Raw genomic sequence first — 27,484 nt, 5'->3', positions numbered from 1 at the left:
AATATCCGTCATCCAGTATGCCTGTAATGTACCGAGTTCTGGTAGCCAAATACGCCAAAAAACATATTACGTACACGAAGGAATTATCGAATGGAAGAGAAATCGATAAATGTGATGTACAGACGAACAAACGATTACAATTTCAGAAAAATTAGATTATTTATTCAAGAGAATGATTTCGCAAATTGAGCGTGTCAATAACGTGTTGGTGCACCTCTGGCCTTTATGAGTGCGGTTATTCGGCTCGGCATTGTTTGACAGAGTTGTTGGATGTCCTCCTGAGGGATACCGTGCCAAATTCTGGCCAATTGATGTGTTAGATCGTCAAAATCCCGAGTGTGGAGATATCCGGCGACCTCGTTGGCCAAGACAGGCACGAAGACAAGTAGCAGAAACTCTCGCAGTGTACGGGCGGGCATTATCTCGATGAAATGTAATTCCAAGATGACTTGCCATGAAGGGGACCAAAACTGGGCTTAGAATGAAATTGCACTCCAGACGGGTTGGTATCCCACTCCTGTCAGGGGCGTCTGCAGCTACGTCTTCGGCCTGTAATATCATTGACTGGAGTAGAAATGTCACCAGTAATGAGTCCAGCTTCGAACTGAGCCCCGATGACCAACGGAGGTGTGTATAGAGACGCCCCGGACAGCGGTATTATACCAACATGACTTGTACCGCCATATGTCCCGAGAGCCAGGAGTGGTGGTCTGGGGTACCATTTCTTTTCGTAACATGACCCCTTTGGTTGTCATAAGGGCCAGAGGTGGACCAGCACGATACTGATTTGCTCAATTTGTCAAGCTCTTCCTCTTGACTAAGTCATCGAACTTTTCTTTATTTTTTAACATAAAGCGAAATGGATATCTGCAACAGTGCTTTGGAGGCGCGTTGCCCGCTATTTGGAGCGACGACCTGCATTCTCCAGTAAAGGAGGCCAACGGGTTTGTTCCTGTGGCCAGAATGACAGTTGCTCCGTGCAATCTTCGAGCTGGGAGGTAGGAGCCAGGAAGAAAGGCGTGCTGGCGTGCTCTCTTGGCTCTAATTGCGGCCTGCCGCACAGTACCGCCTGTGAGGTCCGTCTACGTCACGCGCACATTTCCAGCCAGCAGCTATTATCAGATCAATGGGTTCCCAACTGTGGAGATGAGCCGAGGAAGCCGCGCTGATTTCAGTTATTAACATTGCAACTGAGGCTTTGAGTTCCCAGTCATTTAGCAATCCAACTGCAGTCTTTGTAGGGAATCACCTCACTTACCAACCTCGCAGTGCTTGCTCAAGAGAGGCTATTGTCGGCACTGCTATCAGGTCCTTGCAAAGTATGCGTTTCTTCTCTCAAAATGGTACATTTGAGGAGATTGTGTAGATTATCGGCAGTAAGTTGGGCTCAGAGCTTTGCAATATCTTTGTTCTTAGATTACCCTAGCAAGCGATCTCATTACAGCAGAAACATTTACTGAGTTTCCAGTACGCTGATGATGTCACTCTTTCCACCCAGAGCAAACAAATGAAAATATCCTCACTAATTCTCTTGAAGGACTTTCGAGATACTGCAGTCAATCCAACTTAACCCAATCCTTCTAAGTATGTACTTCCCATTCGAGAAAACGGAAGCCACCCGAAAATTAGAATAGGTCTGCTGAGGGATTGAAATGGAAGAATGTCGTAAGTTACTCTAAAATACCTACGAATGGCCGCGCGGGATTAGCCGAGCGGTCTGAGGCGCTGCAGTCATGGACTGTGCGGCTGGTCCCGGCGGAGGTTCGAGTCTTCCCTCGGGCATGGGTGTGTGTGTTTGTCCTTAGGATAATTTAGGTCAAGTAGTGTGTACTTAGGGACTGATGACCTTAGCAGTTAAGTCCCCTAAGATTTCACACACATTTGAACATTTTTGAACCTACGAATGACCCACGACGGATCTCTTACATACGAAAAGAGTTCTATGAACACTAATTTGATTAATTTACACAAGGAATAATCTTTAAAAATTAGTTGGTTCACAGTGGGATAATTAAGCAAAAAAAACCGAATTTCAGCAGTGGCGTTGTGCAATTACGCTGCAGAATTCAGCTGTCCTGGTTAGCGTAAGTCACCCCACACAGCTGGATGTAGCCCTTAACGAAACATGAAGACTTACAACAGGCCATTTAAAATCTACTCCAGCCGTGTCTACCACCTGGTTATGAGAAGGGATGGTTAACATGGAATTTTGTAAGTAGATTGAGATCCGGAGGGGGCAGATCCACTGTATAGCAAGAACGGCCTACAACAAGGAACACAATGTCGAGTGCGACTGTGGAGAAGATCAGACACTTAAACATAGGTTTCAGCGTAGGCTGTGTACAAACTCCTGCATCCAGGATCACTTCTATCATGCCTCGGATAATGCATGGAAAGTGGTCAAATTTTATGTGGTGTAATTATTGTTAACTGTAAATGTGTATGTTTCTGACGCGAGAATAATAATAATTTACCGATTTTTAAAAATTAATTTTTCACAGTAGTCTCGTATCCTGGAAAGGAAAAGAATGTTACAGCTGAAGTTTACCGTTGTTCAACATACTACTATGACAATCATTTCCAGTCTGCTTTGTGCCTGTTGTGCATTAAATAAGAATTTACACTTACTGTATCTTTCACAGAGGCAGAACAAAACACATGCAAGAATTACATTGAGGTGAAAAAAGTCATGAGATACCTCCTAACGTCGTGTCGTATCTCCTTTTGCCCGGCTCAATGCAGCAACTCGACGTAGCATACACTTATCAAGTCGTTGGAAGGCTCCTGAAGATATATTGAACCATACTGCCTCTGCAACAGTCCGTAACTGTGAAAGTGCTTCCTATGCAGGATGTTCTTCACGTACCGACCTCTCAATTACGTCCCATAAAGATTCGATGAAATTCATGTCGAGCGAGCTGAGAGGTCATATCATTTGCTCAAACTGTCCGAATGTTGTTCAAACCAGTCGCGATCAGCTGTGGCCCGGTGACAAGCGTACTTTCATCCAAAAGAGTTTCATCGTTGAATGGCAGTAAATGGTCTCCAAGTAGCCGAACATAACCATTTACCGTCAGTGATCGGTTCAGTTGGACCAGAGGATCCAGACCAGTCCATGCAAACACAGCTCACACTATTATGGAGCCACCACCGGGATTTACAGTGCCTTGTTGACAACTTGGGTCCATGACTTCGTGGGGTCTGCGCCACACACGAACCTCATCATCAGCTGTTACTAACTGAAATCTGGAGACATCTCTCCAGGCTGCGGTCAGAAACCAGTATGGTCACGAGCCCAGGAGAGGCGCTGCAGGCGAGTCATGCAGTCAGCAAAGGAACTCGCGGCGGTCGTCTGCTGCCAAAGCCCACTAACAGCAAATTTTGCCATCCTGTCCTATAGGATACGTTCTACGTACGTCACACATTGATTTCTGCGGTTACAGTGTTGCTTGTTTGCTATCATTGACAACTCTACGCAAACGCCACTGCTCCCGGTCGTTAAGCGAAGGCCTTCGGCCATTGCAATGTGAATGGTGAGAGGTAATGCCTGAAATGTGGTGTTCTCGGCACACTCTTGACACATTTGATCTAGGAATATTGAATTCCCTAACGATTTCCGAAATGGAATGTCCCATGCGTGTAGCTCCAACTACAATCCCGTGTTCTAAGTCTGTTAATACCGGTCGTGGGGCCGTCATCTCGGTGGAAAGCTTTTCAAATGAATCATCTGAGTACAAATGACAGCTCCGCCGACGCACTGCCCTTTTATATCTTGTGTGCGCCGTACTTCCGCCATCTGTTTATTTGGATATCGTTATCCCATGACTTTTGCCACCTCAGTGTATACACAATTCTCACGTAAACTCTCCCAATGCCCATTATGTCACGCATGGAAAACGCAACTGGTGCAGTACTTTATTGTATGCTCAACAGCAGCGACATCTATCGATTTGTATGTGCGTAGGGGGAGGGACAGTAGATTCTTGGATCATTTGACGGCGAGAGATGATGGCAGACGAAACGGTCGCCTCTGGCGGGGAGGTCATCACCTATGTAATATTCGGTGGCTGGTTCAAATGGCTCTGAGCACTATGGGACTTAACATCTGAGGTCATCAGTCCCCTAGAACTTAGAACTACTTAAACCTAACTAACCTAAGGACATCACACACATCCACGCCCGAGGCAGGATTCGAAGCTGCGACCGTAGCGGTCACGCGGTTCCAGACTGAAGCGCCTAGAACCGCTCGGCCACACCGGCCAGCTGTAATTTTCGGTGGATTCATACTCTACCATCGGCGTGCGGCAAACATACCGCAACTAGTGAGTCCTGGCGACCTTTTGTCACGCATCTGAGGAACTGTGAAGTCATTGTTGCGGCAAAGTTAATCCCTGTGCCATGTGGAGCCCAGAGACGCACATGTAAGGCGGTGGCTTCTGTACCGCGGAAAAAAGTTATCTTTCAGAACCACCAAGAGCTGCTAATAAATAAACATTAACTACCGGTTTTGACTATCTTACCATGTTAAGGCATCATTTAAATTATTTGCAGCAGCCTGTGTGGCAGCATTCTTTCAGTGGCGTCCCTGCCGATAGTGATAAAATGTTGTGATATCTAACAGTAAAACCCCTTCAGAGCCGCGGGATGATTTTTATTTTACCTGACGCCACAGTAAGAACGTAGCCAAAAGCCCGTTGCAAATAATTTTACGATATCTGATGACAATCAGATTTTCGACGCCGGTAGTTGATGAAATTGATATCTCAGCAACCTATGGTAGTTCTGAAGATGACTTTTGTTTCCAATACCTATGAGTATGAGGAATCACTTGCACAAAACTTACCTGCGGTCTTTTCCCGCGTGACATGGCTGCTCCCTGATGTTAGTCATTTTCGACAGTGACCACGTTTAAACGGTCTTATAATTCGCGATAGTCCTTCAGGACAGCAACTGACTGAAGTATGCGCAGCAGCACGCAGATGACACTGTCACTCGCGAAGACGCCGATGCCTGTGCGGCGTCTATCCGCTGTCAAATGAGCTCATATCCTATAGCCGCACATCCCAGCTACATGATACGCCGAACTCCTTTTATTCACCGTGGGGACAGAAAATCTCTCCAACTGAATAGCTATCTGTAATTCAGTTGGTCATGAGTTCTTTGTTTCTATGCCTCAATATGTGTTCATCCCGCTTCATTATCCTTACAGTCATTTCTCGGAAATAATGATTATAACATTAACAACAACAACAACAAGTTATGTTACGTACTGTGCAGTTTTGTCACATTTGGTGTGATATCGTCTTTGTAGCTCAGAGGCACATGTTCTCTCTAAACTGCATCTAGAAGTTTGGAAATCTCTTCTGTTCAATGTCAGCAGTGAATCTTCTGCTTCTTCTTCAACTTCGTTATTGTTCAGCCCTGAGTTTGGTTTGTAGCAGTACGACTTTTTGCTCCTCTTTCTGCCTTCCCCTTCATTTCCGCATACGTAGCACACCATACATTACTCTTCATCTGGTGCATATACGAGTATGGCATCCGCGGCCATCCCCGGCGATACCTTTTTTGAATAGCAGCTCTTCCTATTGTTCCAGCGATGTAATTACGTCTTAATATGTATCCTACGAGTTTGTATCTTCTTGTTTAAATGTGCATCCAGAGAGATCTGATCCCTTATGTTCTTCTTAGCACCTTTTCATGGGTAATTCCATCCCTCCAGCTGATCTTCAACAATCTTCTGTAGCACCAGAACTCCATGGCTTCTAGTTGTTCTATCTCTTGTTGTCTTAGTGTCCAAGTTTCGCTCTCGTATAGTGCCACATTCCAAACAAATGCTTTTCCTTATTTTCAGACGTGTTCTTGCTTGCGAGTAAGTTATTCCTCAAATTACATTCAATTTTGGCCTGTTGTATTCTGATAACAATTTCTGTCCGATTTTTGCAATCTAAAATGATCGTGATTCCCAAATAGATAAATTCCTCTATCACGTAGAGTCCTCTGTCCCAGTTCCCATATTTCTTCAGTACTGCATAACTTTCGTCATCTTCTCATTTTTATTCGAGTATCTTAATAGTTACAGAAAATCCTTTCCATTGTGCTGAGGATCTTCTGTAGATCTTTCACCTCCTCGACAACAGCAATGTCACCTACATATGACAACGTTCTATCTTCTGTCCATTGACTTTGATATTCATCTCTGTTGTTTCGTTAACTTGGTCTATAGCTTCCTGGATGTAAACACTGAATACATACATTTCCTAATTTCTGGTTTTGTTCCTTATGAAAATTCCTAACTAAAACCATTTCGTTCTCATAGAAACTGAGTATCACACACAGTTCTTTGTATTTTAGACGTGCGTTCTTCATCGCTTTGAACATATACTGTCAGGAAACATTATCAAATGGATTTTCCATGTCTACAGGGGGAACATACATTGGTTTACTGTTTTGTCCTCGTCGCTACTGTTGAGTCTTGTTCCGTAGGAATTCAAGGGAGAAGATGTTGTTTGGTGGCCGGTATCCTCTTTCCACAACACAACTGCACACATGTGTTAACAGGGTTCTTCATTTACATAAACAGGAAGCTACTTATCTTAAGAGAGTCCAAGTGTTGTAGTACAAGCTCTACCGTAATAGTATAAGTTAGCCTCACTGCCGCGCGGGATTAGCCGAGCGGTCTGAGGCGCTGCAGTCATGGACTGTGCGGCTGTTCCACGCGGAGGTTCGAGTCTTCCCTCGGGCATGGGTGTGTGTGTGTTTGTCCTCAGGATAATTTAGGTGAAGTAGTGTGTAAGCTTAGGTACTGATGACCTTAGCATTTAAGTCCCATAAGATTTCACACACATTTGAACATTTTTTTTAGCCTCACTGCTGGTGAAGTACAAATCCCGCTATGCTATGAGTGGCAGACGCCAAACTGGAGTGCGAGTTGGTGGGTCAGCGACTGAGCTAGTGACTGAGCGACTGCGCTAGTGACTTAAGAATGAGACAGTAACTGAAACTGAGGCCCACCGGTCAGCTGCAGCGATCTAATTACTTGCGGTCGAGAGGGCGTTGGCGGCCTGTTCCTTGCAAGTCTCTCTTTGGCCTCTCTCTTGACAGGCGCACTTGATCCGACACATACCATCGATGTTCTTGATACATCCTTGCCAACTGGTGTGCTGGTGACAGCTTGCATCAGCACATTTGCTTTTTGTAACTTCTTTTTGAATAGAAGCTGCAGTGCCGAAATCATCTCTCTTGGTCTTAACGCTCTCCTGAATTCAAATTGATCTTCACTCAGCTTATCCTCCAACTTCTTTTCAACTTATCCTCACGAATGTGTTTGGTGCATGTGATATGCATAAGGTTCGGTACTGTTCACCATTTGTAGCTGCCGCCTTCTTCGGTATTGGATCCATGATGCAATTCTGTATGTTGGTATCTCGCCTGTCTTACAGAAGGACTTAATCAGTTTCTGCAGCATTAGTTTCATGCCGTCGCCAGTGTACTTGATTAATTCTGAAGGAATGTCATCAGTAACAGTTCCTATCTTCTCCCGTAGGTCGCATTTTTCTTGCAGAATATCATGTCTTTTCGTCTGTTCCACCTTCTTTTCTTATTACATTCTCAGCTAAAGGTACTCTGTCATACAATTTCACAATGTGTTCTTTCTATATCTTTACCACATCTTTACCAAAAATTATTTTTCTCTCTTTCTTATTTATTGTATCGGAAATTGTTGTTGCGCGTCTCTTAAAAGATTTGTAATCAATATCCGCCACAAATTCTATGCTTTGAATTTTTTAATCCTTGTAAGCAATGGTAGCATGTGAATGTCTCCTGTCCATCAGGAAGTAAAAAGAAGTAAGCTTGGATGGCAACAAATTAAAAAGCAGAACGTCCTACATGAGATAAACTCAGAAAATCAGTTGAAATGATAGCCGAAAAACTGACACTGTGATTGCAATAGATGTGGGTAACAAATGACACACAGAAGCTAATCTCCTTGCTCACAATTACGAGTCGGCTAATAAGAAAGCCCTATGTTAAGGCTAACATTTGTTGTACATGATAAAGCTCTGATTACCAGACAGGTTCATTAAAGTGTTAGGTTGGTAGACATTAATCAGTGCGGTGCATGGCAATCTCTGTGAAATAAATCGGGTAGTTATTAAGCGCTCGTTAGGAGTTATTGACTGCCTCTTATGCCCGCTTACTAATGTGAGACGTTGCTGCTGCAGTAGCCAGTTTAGCGTCACAAACGTCGCAGATAAATAGCGCAGGTCAGCGGAACACGGAAACATCAGAAAAGAATAATAAACTTAGTGCCTGTGACTCGCCAGAAGTTTGTAAATGCGGTAAGAACTTCCTTTAATAAAACAATCAGCGATGTCGAAGTATAATCAAATAGAAAGATTTATTTTTTACCAGTATGATAAGTATAGTACATTATCTACAGGAAAGTAGTAAACCCCACGAGATTTGGCAACTGTGGCATGCTCTAAAGAAAGAAATGACGTTGAAAAGTACCTACTGCACACAATTCGTAGGAAGGTGTTGAGAAATGTGGAATTCAAGTAGCTGATCATTTGCGGATGTACTGATCACACTGTTGTGTTTTTAATCCGCGCTGTAAGAAATAACGACGAATTCAAAGGAAGGATAAAACACGTTTCATATTACATTGTCATGTAATCATGTCACTCCGTATATTAAAGGGATTCTGTACGGATCCTGAACTAACAAGTCGAAAATAAGTCATGCCACGAAAGCCGGAGTACTGTGGCGATTTCAGCTCCATCCACGAAGAATTTCTGGTCAAAAACTGTCCACACAAAAAAAGATTCTAGTATCTTTCTGTATGCTCTCATTATAGCCATAATTATCATATCAAAATTCTCTAATTAAAACATCGAAAATCTTCCTTTTCATAAAGTCTCTGTGCTTTGTAAATCATATGTGACTTAGTTCCCGACTACACGTTACTGTTGTTTCAAGATGACCTGAAATTAGCGATCAGGTTGAGAGATCTACAGCAATACAGTCTCCGGTGAGAGATACTACTTTAAGATCTTTTATTCATCCCTTGAGACTGAATAAAATTTTTGCTTCAGACTTCATACACAGAAAAGACACGGGAAAACAAATTTATGTGCTCCATGCTGTAGTCAGACTTGCTAACTACAACACTATATGAACCGTCAAAATTTCCGAACCAGAGGCAGACAAAACAGTCAGGAAAAGTTTTCACAGATTTTCTTAAGAGCTTTTATAAATCCTGTACAGTCACTGAAGATGATGGCCTCATTTCGGCAGTGAGGAGAGTCCACAAATTTCTTCAGGTATGCTATTCTAGATTTCACAGAGCTACAAAATTGAGAGTATTATTGGAAATTCCTTTTGGTCTGCAGCGTTAGAAATGCCGTGTGTGGGCATTATATAGCACGATTCAGCTGCCCCTACCGCTGGGTTTTATGCAACCCCACGAACCATGTGTGAGTTTCTCATATTCTCTAAGTCATTATGCACAAGCTATTTGACCTACAGAAGAAAATGAACATGACCTTTTTGTAATAAATTTAGTGTACTTAAATTTTGTACTGCGGTCTGTTTTCGCTGGAGGCTACAGTTTTCAATTGATTCAAAATATATGTGTTTTAAGGTCACTTGTGTACGTGTTTCTTGAATACTTCGAAAATTACAGTTTCTAACAAAAACACAACCCAGTACAAAATTTAACTACATTAAGTTCCCTACAACAGTAACTGTTCATTTTTTCTATAGGGCTAATAGTTTTCGCATAGCAAGTGAGAGAATGTGAAAATCTTCTGAGTGGTATTTGAAGGCGTTCCAGGTTGTATAAAATTCAAGTGTTGTGGGCAACTGATTTAGTCTTTTGTATAGTAAGCCAAAAAGCTGCTGTTTTCAAAAACATTTTGTTAAGATGTTATTTTCTGGTGCTACAAACTTACTTTGGCTCCATGACCGTTATTGAGCTATCTGAAAACATTGTCATTAGTTACAAATAGATACAGATATATGCATTAACAACTCCACATGTTTACAGGTAGCTTGATAATGGCCATAGAGCCGAAATAAGCTTACAACTCCAGAAAATAACGTCTTAATAAAACGTCTAAATATACCAGCGTTTTGATTTACTATATGTAGATATTGAGAAGATGATGATTGCTACTTTTCACCTGCCATTTCAAATAGTTCGAAGTATTTAATACGGGTGATTCGGTGGGCCTGATGCTTGAGTCTTCGTCAACCCAGGAATGTATGGGTGCAGCACTACAAATGTGTCTGTTGCCAGTTTGGGAAACTGTAGTGCCCACAGCATACTCGTCATGAAGATGTAGAAGAAAATGTTGCAGTTGTCGCAGAGAATGTTGGAGTAAACATTCTAGCTCGTGTACTCGGTAACCTTAAAAAGATGATCCCAAGTCATGGCAAGGAAAACACCCCTCAAACATCACAGAACCACCCACTACCCGAACTACACCCTCCATACACTGCGAGCTGAATGCCTCTTCGGGCCATCGGTATATTCGATGCGTTGCGTCATTTGATAATGTCATTGCCGCTCCTTCTGCTCCACACTACACACCTTCAGTCAGATACTGTCGAGATTTTGTGTTGTTTAGTCCACTGAAGTGGTGCAGCTATGGAGTGTCTTTGTACTCCTACGATAACGGACCAATAACCGCTGGAAGATGGTCTTGGTGGTCGAAACCGATCGTGGTAATCGGAAATGAAAGTGTAACTGGTGCTGTCATTTGATTCCAAGAAGATTTACTTTGGGTGATGAGTAGCTGGTGAGGAGGAAGACTTTCGCGGGGATGTTACCACTATGCGAAATTAGTTGGTGCATGATGAGAATCATTAAATAATTTAGACTTGCACAAGCAGTTCGGACTCCTTTGCCTACTTTCAGGAGAGTTTTGTGTGTTGTAATTTTGCTTATAGGGGATTTCCCATTTACCGTATATGGCAAGGGATGTAGTATCTCCTTACCGCGGTTACTCATCTAAATAAAAAGTATATTTATCATTGAGAAACAAGCACCAGGTGGTTATAATTAAACTGACAGTGTATGTTCATTAACAGGTGCACTCGTGGAGTATGCTGAAATAATATAATAGTTCCACTTTCTGACTGCAGGTGGAAATATGGTTCTTTAAGCTGCCACAATGTGATGTGGGTGCAATAAAAGGGGTGGAACGATCAAACACAGGATAACGGTGGTTATGGCACATTTATTAAGATGTGGTCACAAGTTACGACATGTGTTCAGCACGACTGTATTGTATGTGGACTTATGTCAGACGATTGAGATCCGAATGACCCAGAGACCTACATACCCATATGCCTTACCAAGAACCTAGCGAAAATATAAGAAAGATGACTATGTGGCAGACTAAAATCGCACAGACAGATAGTCGGACTAAATTCCCGTAAGTACGACTTCAGACAATATAAATCTGGACATTGCGGTATAGAGAAAGTAACAGAAATAATACAGACAACTGACGACAAGTACGCTGCGGCTATACTGGAGCTTTTGACACCCTCTGGTAGCCGGCTTTCTTCGGAAGACTAAGAGATATAGGGATTCCATCAGCTTTGTATCACAGTCTAGTAGACTACTGCAAGCACAGAATAGTTGAATCGAAGTCTGGCCACCGGGATGTTCTCAAAACTATTACCAAAGGATGTCCACAAAGGTCCATTTACGAGCCAATCTTCTGGGACATTGCTATCGAACCTGTCTTGAATAAAATCAATGAGGATAACAGTGCAAAAGGGGTAGTGGCATACGTTGACGACCTGCCGGTTGTAGCGTCAGCACATTCAAGACTAGAATTAGAAACAAAGGCCACACAAGTCCTTGAAAGTATTAACAACTGGTGTTCGAATAATAAACTGTCTATATCAGCTAACAAAACAGTGTATCTGTTATTAAAAGGGACTCATAAAAGGAAGCCTATAATAAAACTAGACAGTATCTCAGTTAGAACAGGGAAGTCACTAAATATCTTGGAATACATATAGACAATAAATTAAACTTCAGTGAACATGCAAGACTAATTACTGACAACGCGATGACTGTAAGGTAGAAATTAGATAAACTTAACACAACCCAATTTAGACTTCCACTATAGACTATGTGGATCTACCAAAAGGCACTCTGAGTCAACACTTTGTTTTGCTGCGAGCCCCTACGCTCACCGCCTCTGACTGACCACGTACAAAAACATTGTGCGGACGAAGGCACGTGCTCATCAGAATATCCGGAGCTTTTAGAGCAACATACATGGACGCGCTGTGTATGGTCATGGGCATGTGTCCCATTGACATCACTATTCGTCACCGAGCAGCGACATACTAATTAAAGAAAGACAGACAGAAAAAAGCAAGACATAACTGGACGAAACATAACAAAGCGAAGGGAGCCTAACATATGGCGGACTGAGATATGGGAAGAGGAATTGGACCAGAGATACAAGAGACGACGTGTCTACCCTTTTTTTCCTAACATTCGAGAACGTATGAGACTAAAATACATTGACCGCACAAGAGGAATAGCCCATTTCCTGAGGGGACATGGCCCATATGCTGCCCATCTCCATCGTGTAGGTCTAAATGAAAGTAACACATGTGAATCTGGTGAGTACGGCACCGCTGAACACGTAGTTCTCTACCGCAACACAGTAATACATTTAAGACCGAATGTAGAATTACCAGACCCAGCAAACAAATAAGAGATCGAAACAAATGGCACATCCAGAACACTCTAGCAGATGACGTATCTCAAACGTTTCTTGAATAATTCGCAAGTTACAGTTCCCAACAAAAACACAACCCAGTAAAAAAGGTCCTGTTCATTTTTTTTTCTGTGAGGATAATAGTTTTCGCATAGCAAGTGAGAGAATATGAAAATCTTCTGAGTGGTATTTGAAGGCGTTCCAGATTGCATAAAATTCCAGGGGCAGGGGCAACTGATTTAGTCTGTTATATAGTAAGCTAAGAGCGGTCAGGGTGACGGATTGCCGTCCTACGGGCCGGGGTTCGATTCCCGGCTGGGCCGGGGATTTTCTCCGCTCAGGGAGTGGGTGTTGTGTTGTCATCATCATCATTTCATCCCCATCCGGCAGGCCACCCAACGTGGCGTCGAATGTAATAAGACCTGCACAAGGCGGCCAGACCTGCCCCGCAAGAAGCCTCCTGGCCAATGACGCCAAACGCTCATTTCCATTGTAAGCTAAAACGCTGTTGTTTTCAAAGACTTTTTTGCTAAGATGTTATTTTCTGGTGTTATAAACTTATTTTCGCTCCATGACCTTTATTAAGCTATCTGAAAACACTGTTATTAGTTACAAATAGACATAGACACATGCACGAACAATCCCACATGTTTACAGAAACCTTGATAATGGCCATAGAACTGAAATAAGCTTATAACTCCAAAAAATTAAATCTTAGTAAGAAGTCTGATATAGCAGCGTTTTGACTTACTGCACAAGGTGATCCACGAAGATATGCAAATATTTTAATATGTTATTCTACAACTAAAACTAAAGAAAAAAGTTCATATAAACATAGATCCGCAAATGTTTATTTACGGAGTTACGGCTAATAAAGGATTTTGCCTGAAATTTAGCAACTTTGCTAATATGAAGCCATCGCAAAACTGTAAGATGTTAAAGTAAAGCATGATTTACATTTATTTTGTTGTTATTGGTCTGGTGAATCTAATAAAACATGTCTCACATGTTTATCTGCAGTAGTTTTCCAGAACATCCAGAGAAGCAAACACGTAATTTCGTAAAAATTTTTAATTTATTAATTATTTGGCCGAATTAGTTTTTTAAATTCCGGACAATTGTACAAAGTTTTCAACAGAAGTTGTAGAGAATTTAATTTTGTAAAAATGGTGGTAATAACGTTAACTGAAACTGTATGAATGTGTCCGATAATCTGTTTTTATGAATACTATAGCACACGTGAATTCATGGTAAACCGGAAAAAACAAAGCTCAGTGTTAAGGAAGTTGTACAGTGTACATACAGTTTCACAGTAAATTCACAATAAATGTTCAAAAATGTCTCCACCGAGTTCTTATGAACGCTAGGTAGAGAACCTGTCTCCCGCAACATTCGAAATACCTTGCCAATGGTTCGTTCATTCGGAATGCTTCGAGCTGGATAACGTACGTGATATTTGTTAACTGCAGCCGTAGCATTACCGTCACGTTTGAAAGGCATCCATATTTCATAAATAACCTACAGACTATAACAGTTACTATGTGCTTTCACTTAAATACAATGTTGTTATTATGTTCTTTCACTGAACAATACAGAGAACTAACTCGTTTCAAAGTTAGGAAACGACTGAAACAACACACTAACGGTTGTCGACAATGGCATAAACGTTTCTACATTCTTAATGGAAAGTAAACTTACTTATATAATAATCTTTGCTTCTCTGGATGCTCTGGAAAACTACTGCAGCTACACGAGTGGGACATGTTTTATTAGATTCACGAGACCAGTAACTACAAAATAAATGGAAATCCTGCTTTACTTTAACCTCGTACAGTTTTGCGGCCGGCCGCTGTGACCGAGCGGTTCTAGGCGCTTCAGTCCGGAACCACGCTGCTGCTACGGTCTCTGGTTCGAATCCTGCCTTGGGCATGGATGTGTGTGATGTCCTTAGGTTAGTTAAGTTTAAGTAGTTCTATGTCTAGGGGACTGATGGCCTAAGATGTTAAGTCCCATAGTGTTTAGAGCCATTTCAACAGTTTTGCAATGGCTTCGTATTAGCGAAGTTGCTAAATTTCTGGCAAAATCTGTTCTTAGCCGTAAGTTCGTAACATTTGCGGACCTGTGTTTACACGAACTTTTTTCTTTCGTTTTACTTGTAGAATAACATATTAAAATAATTGAATATCTTCGTGAATCACCCTGTATATAGATAAGAAGAGGATGATGATTGTTACTTTTCACCCGCCATTCCAAATAGTCCGAGCACACCTTTCTTTACTACTTGTGTTTCCTTTAATGATTATTTATTTATGTTTTCCAATATTTGTATTTTATTTTCTAACGTGTATTTATATTAACAAAGAACCGTCTCAGTAATAATTGTATTAATAGAATTGTATTAGTAGCAATACTGGCTTCAAACCGTTATTTATATAGTGGGATAATTGTAGTAAATAAATAAATAAAAACTTTATCAAGGGCATAACAAGAGTGGAAGTGATGCAGTACGCAGCAAGGGAGAATAATGACGATTCGGGCTCACCTCGTGGAACGCTAATGACATGCTGACGCGGCGGCGACGATGTAAACGGACGAAAACGACCGCATAGCCATCTAAGAGATTAACAAGGAGATGCTGGTGGCTTTATAATACTTGAGGTGGAGGCGATGGTGGTGCAGCCACATGCAGTAGTTAACAGCAATTCCTGCTGTTGGAATTCCCACAGTTTCTCTCGCTGTTTGCTGCAGTTGCTGCTGCCGCTGCAACTGCTGCCACCACAACTGTAGAAATTCAGGATCCATGCTTCACACTGAATAATTTTACGGTGAAAGATACCTCGTCACCACTTCCCTGTCCTCCTGTGTGCAGGCAGAACATAGTTTATGATTACTCACGCTGCGCGGAGACCGGTCCCAAAACTGCTGGTTTCTGTCATTGATGATGACAGAGTTCATGAATGATCCTTATCGAAAGCATATACATTCATCGTCTGTGGCTTAAACCGAAGACTTCAGAAATATTGAGGAACTGAGGCACAATTGCGGGGCCGTGGTATTTCTTTTATCTCAATTTATTGGCTTTCGATTCGTGCCCATATCCACTCATCTGAATAATGGAAACAGCGTATTGGAGACGATTTTCGTGTCGGTTAGGACGATACGAATGTAATGATAACACAACACTCAGTCCCCGAGCGGAGAAAATCTCTGATCCGGCCGGGGATCGAACCACGGCCCTTTGGGTCAGCAATTTGCCGTGCTGACTCCGCAGCTATTGAGACGGACGCTGCAGTATTGACTGCTACTCTTGCGTCAGTGGACGGGGCCATGTGACATGCCTGTGTCATGTGGGTGTGAACTACTGCCTGAGGATCTCTGACTTTTCCTCCAAGTCGATACTCAATCTTGGTGGGGAATCCGAAACACTGTCTGTTGTGTACGTCTTTGTACACAGTGGTAAGGAGAGGTGGGCTACAGAGTCATACGGCAACTGTCGTTGTAGGAAAGCTGTACAGGAGCAATAATGATAAGCGAACAAGGAAACAAAAAACATGGAATTTTTGTGTTTTGCATATTAAAATTTTATCGAGTTCTCTGATTAATTTGCTTCAAGAATAACATGGGTGCCTTAATTCTAAGTATTTAAAAATAAATAAATAAAATGAGCCTGCGCTGCTCTTTGTGGGCATATCCCGACCTGTTTGACTGGTTGGGTTTCTTTGCTTACCGGAGATAGATTTTTACATCTTTTGAACTTCGCTCTGTTTTCTTCGGCGACAGGGATAGGGATTTTGCGTTGTGTTGATTCTGTACAGAGGATGACAGCTCTGGCAGAAAATAAGACAATTGTACATCGAAGTTTGTTGCTTTGTGGTTTTCGAGCGCTGTTTTGAGAGTGTTATTTTGAAGCGTGTTGAATAGGTAGACAGAGTGGGTGCATTCTTGTCTAAATATCATTTTTTTTAGCGAAAATACCGCGAGTGAGTAATGAAACGTTTAAAAATCGGGAAGAAGCATGTTTGGAAGATCGTATCTTAAAATGTAGAGGTTAGGTATGAAGCAGATAGTGAGGCTTCTTCATCCTAGTACAGTGCACCCTAGAGGAAATTGAATGCTAGTGAAGACAGCTACAGTAAAATGGCTCAGGAAACAGATCCAAACAATGTAAGTGAAATATTTAGCACGGGTGTAATATCATATATTTTTAAAAGTTAAAACAAGTGTTGTTGTTGTTGTTGTGGTCTTCAGTCCTGAGACTGGTTTGATGCAGCTCTCCATGCTACTCTATCCTGTGCAAGCTGAATTACGAATCATCTTGCCTTTAGTCGTAGCCTCTTTAGAACTCCACTCTTAACCACATTTCCTTTATTGTAAACGTTCGTAACGTAAAATTTTGGCCTTGCATGCAAAATAATGTTACCATGTGATAGGAGTGATTATAAAGTAACATATTTTAATTGTCACTCTGTGCAAAGTGAGTCAGAAAAGTTATTTGAACTTAATTTGAGAGTGGTTTATGCCCTTGGAAAAAATGCAACCGCAGAACAAATGATGTGTGGTCTTATGAACTTATCCAAGCCTCCCACAAAATTTAGTATTTACAATAAAACATCAGGCTCCTTATTCGAAGATATTGCCCAAGAAACTAGGTAGGAAGCAGCTGAAGACGCTGTTAGTGTCAAAGGCAGTGTCAACAAAAGGAACCTTACTGTAGGCTTAGATGGATCCTGACAAAAGAGACGGTATCAGTCACTGAGTGGTGCGGTAACTGCCGCTAACGGAGACATTGCGAAGATGGGATGTTGTAATTTTGCCAAAATATTGTAGATGTCCTGACAGAATTAAAAATAAACATTCTAAAAGCTGTCAAGCTAATTATAGTGGAAGCAGTGTTGGTACGGAAGTGGAAGGTGTAAAGAAAATATTTGAAAGGTCTGTATCATGGTATTTCTTATGCGATGGTGTCCTCAAAAGCTTAAAAACAATTGAAGAATTGAAACCCTATGGTCATGATGTCCAAGTAAAAAAGTTGGATTGTATTGGTCACATTCAGTGTAACAATCGTAATCAGGAGTGTCTTGAGCTTCAAATCAAGCGAAATTTTGGCCTTGCATGCGAAATAATGTTACCATGTGATAGGAGTGATTATAAAGTAACATATTTTAATTGTCACTCTGTGCAAAGTGAGTCAGAAAAGTTATTTGAACTTAATTTGAGAGTGGTTTATGCCCTTGGAAAAAATGCAACCGCAGAACAAATGATGTGTGGTCTTATGAACTTATCCAAGCCTCCCACAAAATTTAGTATTTACAATAAAACATCAGGCTCCTTATTCGAAGATATTGCCCAAGAAACTAGGTAGGAAGCAGCTGAAGACGCTGTTAGTGTCAAAGGCAGTGTCAACAAAAGGAACCTTACTGTAGGCTTAGATGGATCCTGACAAAAGAGACGGTATCAGTCACTGAGTGGTGCGGTAACTGCCGCTAACGGAGACATTGCGAAGATGGGATGTTGTAATTTTGCCAAAATATTGTAGATGTCCTGACAGAATTAAAAATAAACATTCTAAAAGCTGTCAAGCTAATTATAGTGGAAGCAGTGTTGGTACGGAAGTGGAAGGTGTAAAGAAAATATTTGAAAGGTCTGTATCATGGTATTTCTTATGCGATGGTGTCCTCAAAAGCTTAAAAACAATTGAAGAATTGAAACCCTATGGTCATGATGTCCAAGTAAAAAAGTTGGATTGTATTGGTCACATTCAGAAGAGAACGGGGTCAAGACTGAAGCAGCTCAAAACAAAATGAGAAAGAAAGTAACTTGCTGATGGAAAGCCTATTGGAGGTAGGAAAAGATGATGTCATAAACAGATTGCAGAGATGTTAATGGCTTTAAGGCACAATACCAAATGTGTAAGTGATATGAGAGTGGCAATCCGTGCGTTATTTTTTCATACAGATGCAAATCCTGAGCACAGTTTATGTCCACCTGGTCCATCGTCATAGTGTAAGTACAATAAATTGAAAAAAAAAATCGGAGAAATCTATGACCACAGACACAATTTACTTGCAGCAATCAGGGAATAAATTAAGCCAATATTTAGAGAATTATCAAATGGAACATTATTACAGAAAATTCTACATGGAAAAACACAAAACTGCAATGAAATGAATGTAATTTGGAGTAGACTCCCAAAAGGATTTTTGTTGAAATTAGTACTCTACATTTTGGATTATATGATGGAGTAGCTGTTTACAATAAAGGAAATGTGGTTAAGAGTGGAGTTCTAAAGAGGCTACGACTAAAGGCAAGATGATTCGCAATTCAGTCCATGACTGCGATAAACTCTGAAAGAACAAGAAATGCTGAAAGGGTACAAAATGATTATGAGAATAGACTTCAATAGAAAAAAATGTAAAAAGAAAACTGTTAGATGAGACTGAAGACTTTGCTAATCCATCCTATGCAGCTGGAATGTTCGAAACAGGGAAGAGATTATAAAGCTTTTCAAATTTAGATTTTTTAAATTATGAGTACCATTTTCTTTAAAACTACAATACATTCATAGCTCAAAGTTTTACAGGTTGTTGTAATATGTGTGTTTACTATTTTAAAGTGTTTCTGCTGAATTTCACGTTACAGAAAAAATGTAATGAGATATTCTATGTGATATTTTTTGTTAAAGTATTAGTATTCAGATAAAAAAATATAAATTTTTCATATTACAGTCCATTGGTCCTAAAACGTTTTTAAATACTGAGTAAAGCCTGTTTAACAACGTGTAAAAATTTCACCATAATATCTTAAGCAGTTTCCAAGAAAAATGTACCTACAACTTGTAGTTTTAGCAAGGAAAACCTACAGCATCCCGGGTCCTCTTTTAGTTAACTTGTACTTCGCCAAGCATGCAAAGACTCATTACAAATAATACAACAATAATTAGAATCCAGCTCATTCAATAGCAACTAGGATGAGGCTCGCTGTGCTAGGCACGAACAATGGTGTCGTAGCAAAGAACCTCCACATGGATAGAGCAGCTGCCATCAGCTGTCCTAAATTCCAACGGCAGAGGACACTCGTAATCCAGTACCACAGGAGGCGTGGCTCAGTGGGAGTGCGCGATTGGGTCCACATGATCCTCAGGAACCGGTATCGCCATTGGACAGAAACTTGCAATTCCGTTGCCAGCTTTGCGACGCCTGTGTGGCGGTGTCGATACGTGATGTTACATCCCTCCCCTCCCAAACCTCCTCACCGTCGTCATGTAGTGTAGACGAGCGAACGATTGTGGAGAGGGGGGAGTTAGCCTGGATACAGGTGGCAATGAGGAGACGTGAGCGGGAACAGAGGCTGGTGCCAAGCTCCTGCCCACGCCCCAGCAGCCAGCCCCGCTACACTAGCCGAAAAACCGGCCAGAGAGCACGCACACACATCAAGAGGTGGAACAGCAAACAAAGACGGAAACTTCTTGATGGCAACTGAGAGACCCAAGGCGGCATGTGGGACAGCCATCTGTAAAGGGTTCCGTCCCCCTATGACACTGGCTGTCGGGACCACGATAACCGTGAAAGGGCGTCGAATTCCATCGGTTCCAGGGCACACACGATATGCTTGATACCAGAGGTGGTGCAAAATTGTTCGAACTCAGTGGCAACAAATTGAGGGTTGTTGTCAGTCGCAATCAAGCAAACCCTTGAGATCGATAAGGCCTAGCGCTAATCTCAAAAATTTGAAAAGAGCCAGATGAATGTTAATGACAAGAACTGGTTGCGACTGCTCATCCAAAGGTATTTGCAAGTACGATGTGCAAATCAGTTTTGGAAAAGTAACGATCGACGCCCAGTTTATCGATCGGTTCTTCTGGGAGCGGCAAGGTATAGCTACGATTGACTGTTTGTTGACTCACAGTTTTCTTAAAATCGACGCACAACTATAGTCTGCTGGACGGCTTCTTTAGAATGACAAGGCCGGCTGTTACGACCCCACTGTCAAGCGGATAGTAAGTTCCTGAGCCACCTATTGTCGAAGAACCTGAGGGACAGGACGAGCTCTAACAAAACGTGACTAATCATAGTTCTTCATTGTGACAGGGGCAACAAAAGTACTGGCTTTGCCTAAGCCCTCAGAAAGCATATCCTGAAATTCTGCACATAACTCAGCAACATTGTCCCGAGGATAAAAGGAAGAAACGGGGTACCTTGTCATGAATGCTTAACCCTAACAAATCAAAAGCGTCTGGATAAAAAATAGCACTATCTCGGGAGGAAAGACTGTAAATATCCTAAATTTCGGAAAGTTGCAGCAAGACTGCAAGCGCCTAACACAGGAATGTTTTGGCCGTTATACTCCATCAGCGTATGTCGCGATGTGCACAACTTACGCTCGCCAAGTAATTCGTTAGTGCTACGGTCGAGCAAATTCACTGAAGATCCAGTGCCAAACTGCAGACGGAGTGATTGTCCCGCAATAATAAGACACGCTGTTTTTTTGCACTAAAGACAATGCGGTGCTTTGAAAACATACTACATACTGTTTGCTTGAAGGAGCGTCAGAAATGGATGTCTTACGTTTCTATAAGCACACGGATTGTCCATGTCCCCGTTTGCCGCAAAAAAAGCAAGTCGCTTCACGAAAGGGTCAAGATTGGCTATCATGTGCCGTATTACAGCGAGGGCAGGACTTCAACATTATGCCGGATGTGACACCTGTTGACGTGAGCGCTGTGGCCTGCTGGACCGCTGATGGCCGCGCTGCGAGAAAGCGCCACGAAGCAGGGGAATAATTACTCATACACGGATGAGAATAGGTAGCTGGGCTAGGAACAACCCGGACAACGGGTTAACCCGTATTTTAATTGGGAAAGCGTACTTTCCATTATCGAGAAGAGCTTAGTATACTGAACCAGGAACGTTTTATATATTGACAAATACTCTGATATTTACCGTATTATGCGAAATAAATTACAGAAATGTAATTGAGCTATTTTTGAGTTCATCACCATCTTTATGACGTCATCGTTGGGTACCACGGTTTAGATACCGGAGAAACTTCCAAGATGGAGGAGGAGTTCACAAGTATGCTCATTTATTTAGTTTAATCACCTGTTTTATTTCTTTATTCTATACTTTCATTTCAGTCACTCATAACCGTGTTTTCACTATCAGTAAAGAACACAGGACAATACCATCAGTTTTCAACTGTAGGGATCTCGCACATGTGGCTATTATAAAGAAATCTCCTCTTCTATTTATGTAACTTGTGTTATTACAATGTCTGAGTTACAATCTTAAAGTCCATGTTCTATGATATCATTAAAAACAAGCAACCATTAGTTCATGTGACAGTTTTATGTTTTCATATTTCTCTAATGGTCCTAGATATGACATTACTCAGTTTAGAATTAATACAATTTTAGGTTAACTTTTACGAAGCAACTAACATAGAGTGAAAACTTCTCCAAAATTTCATCAAGGCGCCTTCAGTCAAATTCAGTAATTTTTGTCGTCGTCTAAACTGGCTGAAGCTGCCGAAAAGAAATTCTCCTGGCAAAGAAACCGCAGCTTTAGTATATTACGCTGGTTAATATTCGGCTTCATTTCTTATTCTGCACACTTTGCGGTCAGACTTCGTTTCGCAGATACAAGTCTGGAAACACTTGTGTAGTTTGCCCAAAGAAACATATTTCAGGCATATGGTTAGAAGGAAGCAGCTCTACAAAAGATCTGCTTAACGAGAATCTGAGAAACTGCGCAAAACTTGTGCCACGCTCTCACTTTGGGGAACATGAATGGGCAAGCTGGGCAGTCTTCCAGTCACGCCTGCACCACCGCGGCAAAGCTTGCAGCACTGCTGTGATGCGGTCGGCATAACTCGACACGTTCTGGCGCTTGATCAAATTCCTAAGAGTCTGTTACCAACGATATTGCAGTACTTGTGTTGTTAAGAAGAACGATGCAGTGTTTCTTCGGATATGCGTACAGACACTGCGGCCACTAAAGCTGTTACGATGTACATGAAATATATTCGCAATTGCGAATACGTACAACCGTCAGCTGTATCAGAGAATTACGAAAATGAAAATTTGTGATGCAGGAACGATGACATATGGAAGTTGGGTCTGGCTGTGGATCGCGCATGGATAGCCAAAAAGACTACGGCGACCGCTCGTGTAAAGCGGGAAATCCAGGTTCCAGTCCCGGTCCTGCAGAAGCATATATTTGGTGTTTCTTAATGCACGTCATAGGCATGCAGCTTTTCTTCTTTTAGGGGTTGTTAACATTCCTTGATGTTTGCGTATTCTTCGCAGTGCTGTGGTGTAAGTTTCTCCTAGTGTCCATAGTATTTTAAGCATTCTACCGTAAATCCACATTTCGTCTGTCTCGATCTTCCTTGCTGTTGTCACATTTTGTGTCCATCCTTCGGAGGCGTATAGAGGCACAGGCCAGATGTAGCATCTTACAAATCGAACAGTAAGATTTAGATCTAGTGAGAATTTTCTTAAATTTTATGAAGGCATTACGAGTGTTCCCTATGCGACATTTTTATCTCGCTGTGTGTTCTCAAATATTCAAAGAGCCACGGTCCATGGCACTTAAGCTTGTTTACTCTTTGTTTTACGGAGCCACTGAATCGTATATTAGAGTCTGTAAAGGAGTCGGGCTGTCATGCGACAGTCATAAAATTCGTCTTTGTAGTGATCATATTCAGACCTACATTCCTGCTGTAATCTCCTACTACGCTTACGAGCTGTTGGAGATCATCTACATTACAGGCTATCAATACCTGTATTATTCGCTTAGCGAATGTTCTTGATGAAGAGTCTGTTAACCTTTCCGCCTTTTACTGTATCTCCAAGCGATTCTTGAAAAATACTCTCTGAGTACAAATTGAGTAACACGGGCGTGACAGAATGCATCCTTTTAGGACTGCTATAAGGATCTCATTATCACTCTTACCCTGAGCCGTGTGATTCCAATATACATTTTCTATACAGCAGATGTCTTCCTGATCTATATCAATTCCTTTGAGAATTTCTATCGAAGGCTTTTTCATAATCAATACAACGAAAGCCTAAACTTTTACCATGAGCATAGCAGTCTTGCGCTTGAACTTGTAATGGAAGTATTTCTCTGCTTGTACCTAAAACTTTCCCAAACTCAAACTGTGTCTCATCTCACACGTTTTTCATAAAACCTTTGATGGATGGTTTACCGAGTTTCTTCTACTTCAGGACATTATTTATAGTACCAGAATGTACTTGCAGAATCAACAACTAAAATCTCTTAAGCAGTTTTGTGTCAGACTTTACAAGAAATAATACTCAAGGCTGCCTTGTACGTACAAAACAATATCACCCAACCAAAAAACGAAAAATTCCGGATTCTTCGAAGAAAGTCTAAGTAAATCATGATAATTATGGTTGTAAATTAGTAAATGACTTGAAACGTGAAAGCCAGACCACATAAGTCCAGTATAAACAAATAAGACTGATATCATTATTTAAAATTTTGATGTGAGTTGAGCCTTCTAATTTTAGAAAAAAGAGATGAGGAATTAATCAGTTCTGGAATTTCTTTTGAGTCATCGGTCAGCTGACTGGTTTGATGCTACCACCATGAATTTCTCTCCTGTGCCAACCTCTTCATCTCACAGTAGCACTTGCAACCTACGTCCTCAATTATCTGCTGGATGTATTCCAATCTCTGTCTTCCTCTACAGTTTTTACCCTCTACAGCTCCCTCTAGTACCATTGAAGTTATTCCCTGCTGTCTTAACAGGTGTCCAATCATCCTGTCTATTCTTCTTGTCACTGTTCTCCATATATTCTTTTCCTCGCCGATTCTGCGGAGGATCTCCTCATTCCTTACCTTATCAGTCCACCTAACTTTAAACATTCTTCCGTAGCATCACTTCTCTAATATTTAGATTCTCTTCTGTTCCGGTTTTATCACAGTCCATCTTTCAATACCATACAATGCTGCTGTGCTCCAAACGTGCATTCTTAGAAACTTCTTCCACGAATTAAGGCCTTTCTCTTAGCCATGAATGCACTTTCTGCCGGTGTCAGTTTGCTTTTTATGTCCTCCTGGCTCCGTCCGTCACAGGTTATTTTCCTGCCTTGATAGCAAAATTCCTTGACTTCGTCTACTTCCTGATCCGCAATACTGATGTTAAGTTTCTCGCCGTTCTCATCTCTGCTACTTCTCACTACTTTCGTCTTTCTTCGATTTACTCTAAATCCATATTATGTACTCATTAGACTGATCATTCCTTCCAACACATTCTGTAATTCGTCAACACTTTCACTGGGGATAACAATGTCACCAGCGAATCTCATCATTCATATCCTTTTACCCACGCTTCAATCTTTCTTTATTTCCGTCATTAGTTCTTCGATATGTAGACTGAACAGCAGGAGGGAAAGACTACATCCATCCCTTACACCCTTTTCAATCAGAGCACTTCGCTCTTGGTCTCCCAGTCTTATAATTCCCTCTTGGTTCTTGACATATTATATATTACCCGTCTTTCTTTATAGCTTACCCCTGTTTTTCTCACAATTTAAAACATGTAGCATCATTTTTCATTCTCGAACGCTTATTCCAGGTCTACAAATACTATGAACGTGTCTTGATTTTTATTCAGTCTTGTTCCCTTCATCAACCGCAACGCCAGAACTTCCTCTGGTGTCTTTACCTTTCTTAAAGCCAAACTGGTTGTTATCTAGCAGATTCTCAATTTTCTTTTCCATTGTTATGTATATTACTCTTGTCACCAGCTTGGATGCATCATTGTCCCATATCTTCGGAATTATGTGGCTAATGTTTTTCTGAAAGTCTGATGGTATATCCACAGTATCATAAATTCTACACACCAACGTGAATAGTCGTTTTGTTGTCACTTCCCCCAAAGGTTTTAGAAATTCGGATGGAATGTTATATATCTCTTCTACCTTATTTCTTCTTCAATCTTGCAAAGCTCTTTTAAATCTTACTCTAATGCTCGATCCACTTTCTCTTTCCTATCGACTCCTGTTTCTTCCAACATCACGTCATCAGACAAGTCACCCCCTCATAGTGACCTTCAATGTACTCTTTTCATCTTTCTACTCACTTCCCTGCATTTAGCAGTGGGATTCCCATTGCACTCCTCATACTGCCACCCTTGCTTTTAATTTAACCGAAGGATGTTTTGTCTCTCCTATGCGCTGAGTCAGTCTTTCCGACAGTCAATTCTTTTTCCATTTCTTCATTTTTCCCGCAGCCATTTCGCGTTAGCTTCCCTGCACTACCTATTTATTTTATTCCCAAGTGACTTCCTGAATTTCCGTGAACATTTTTGTACTTCATTCCTTCATCGATTAGCTGAAGTATTTCTTCTGTGATCCACGGTTTCTTCGCAGCTACCATCCTTGAACCTATATTTTTCGTTTCATCTTCTGTGATTGCCGTTTTTGGACCTGTCCATCCCTCTTCAACTGAGCTGCCTACTGAGTTATTCATTATCGCCGTATGTATACTCTCAGACAACTTCAAGCGTATCTCCTCATTTCTTAGGATTTCCTCATCCCACTTATTTGCACATTGTTTCTTCCTGATTAGTCTCTGAAACTTCAACTCGATCTTCATACTTTGTGTCTCAATCTTCATCATTACTGGATTGCGAGCTGAGTCTATGTCTGTTTCTGGGTACGCTTTACAATCCAGTATCTGGTTTCGGAATCTCTGCCTGAGCATGACGTAATCTAACTGGTATCGTCCCGTATCTCCCGGCTGTTTAAAAGTATACCTCTTCCTCTTGTGATTCTTGAAAAGAGTATTCACTATTACCAGCTGAAATTTTTGCAGAACTCAATTAGTCTTTCTCCCCTCTCATTTCCACTACCAAACCCATATTCTCCCGTAACCATTTCTTCTTCACCTTCCCTTACTACAGCATTCCAATGCCCGTGACTAGTACGTTTTCATCTCCAGATGCACACCAAGAACAAAATCTTACAGGAATTGGCCAGATGCCATGAGTAGTGAGGCTAATCAGCAGAGGCACTGCATCAGTAGTGTGTGGCATAAGTCTAGAATTTGTCTGACAGGAGGCGTGGAAGGACAATCCCTGCTATTGTGGTGAGCACTGTGTCCAGATGGGCCGGCCGGGGTGGCCGAGCGGTTTTAGGCGCTTCAGTCTGGAACAGCACGACCGCTTCGGTCGCAGGTTCGAATCCTGCCTCGGGCATGGATGTGTGTGATGTCCTTAGGTTAGTTAGGTTTAAGTAGTTCTAAGTTCTAGGGGACTGATGACCTCAGGAGTTAAGTCCCATAGTGCTCAGAACCATTTGAACCATTTTGTCCTGTTGGTGTACTGGTCACCCAGGTTCTAATCCCGGTCCAGCACAACTTTTCAACTTGTTCCATTGATATAAATCACTACCAACTGACAGCTAAGTCTTTTAACTAACTTCATTTACCCTATGTCTTGTAATAAGTGTGTTCAACCGTCAAGAAGTCAGTAGTCAAGTTGAAGATGTGGCTCTAACGCCGTGAAACTAGTTGCTCGATAAATAAATATTTATCATACAGCTGTCTTTTTCATCGTGATACAATTCTACAGCTGTGAATGTCCAGAATTTAAAATTTCCTGTAATCCACAAGCGCTTATGCTGAGTGTCTTGAAGATTGTAATACTTAAAGAAAGGAGCACAACAGTCACTGAACGCTCACCGACGTGATGGTCGCTGTTTC

The sequence above is a fragment of the Schistocerca serialis genome, chromosome 4, assembly GCF_023864345.2.
Source record: "Schistocerca serialis cubense isolate TAMUIC-IGC-003099 chromosome 4, iqSchSeri2.2, whole genome shotgun sequence".
Lineage (NCBI taxonomy): Eukaryota > Metazoa > Arthropoda > Insecta > Orthoptera > Acrididae > Schistocerca > Schistocerca serialis.
Note: the sequence above shows the minus strand (reverse complement) of the source record.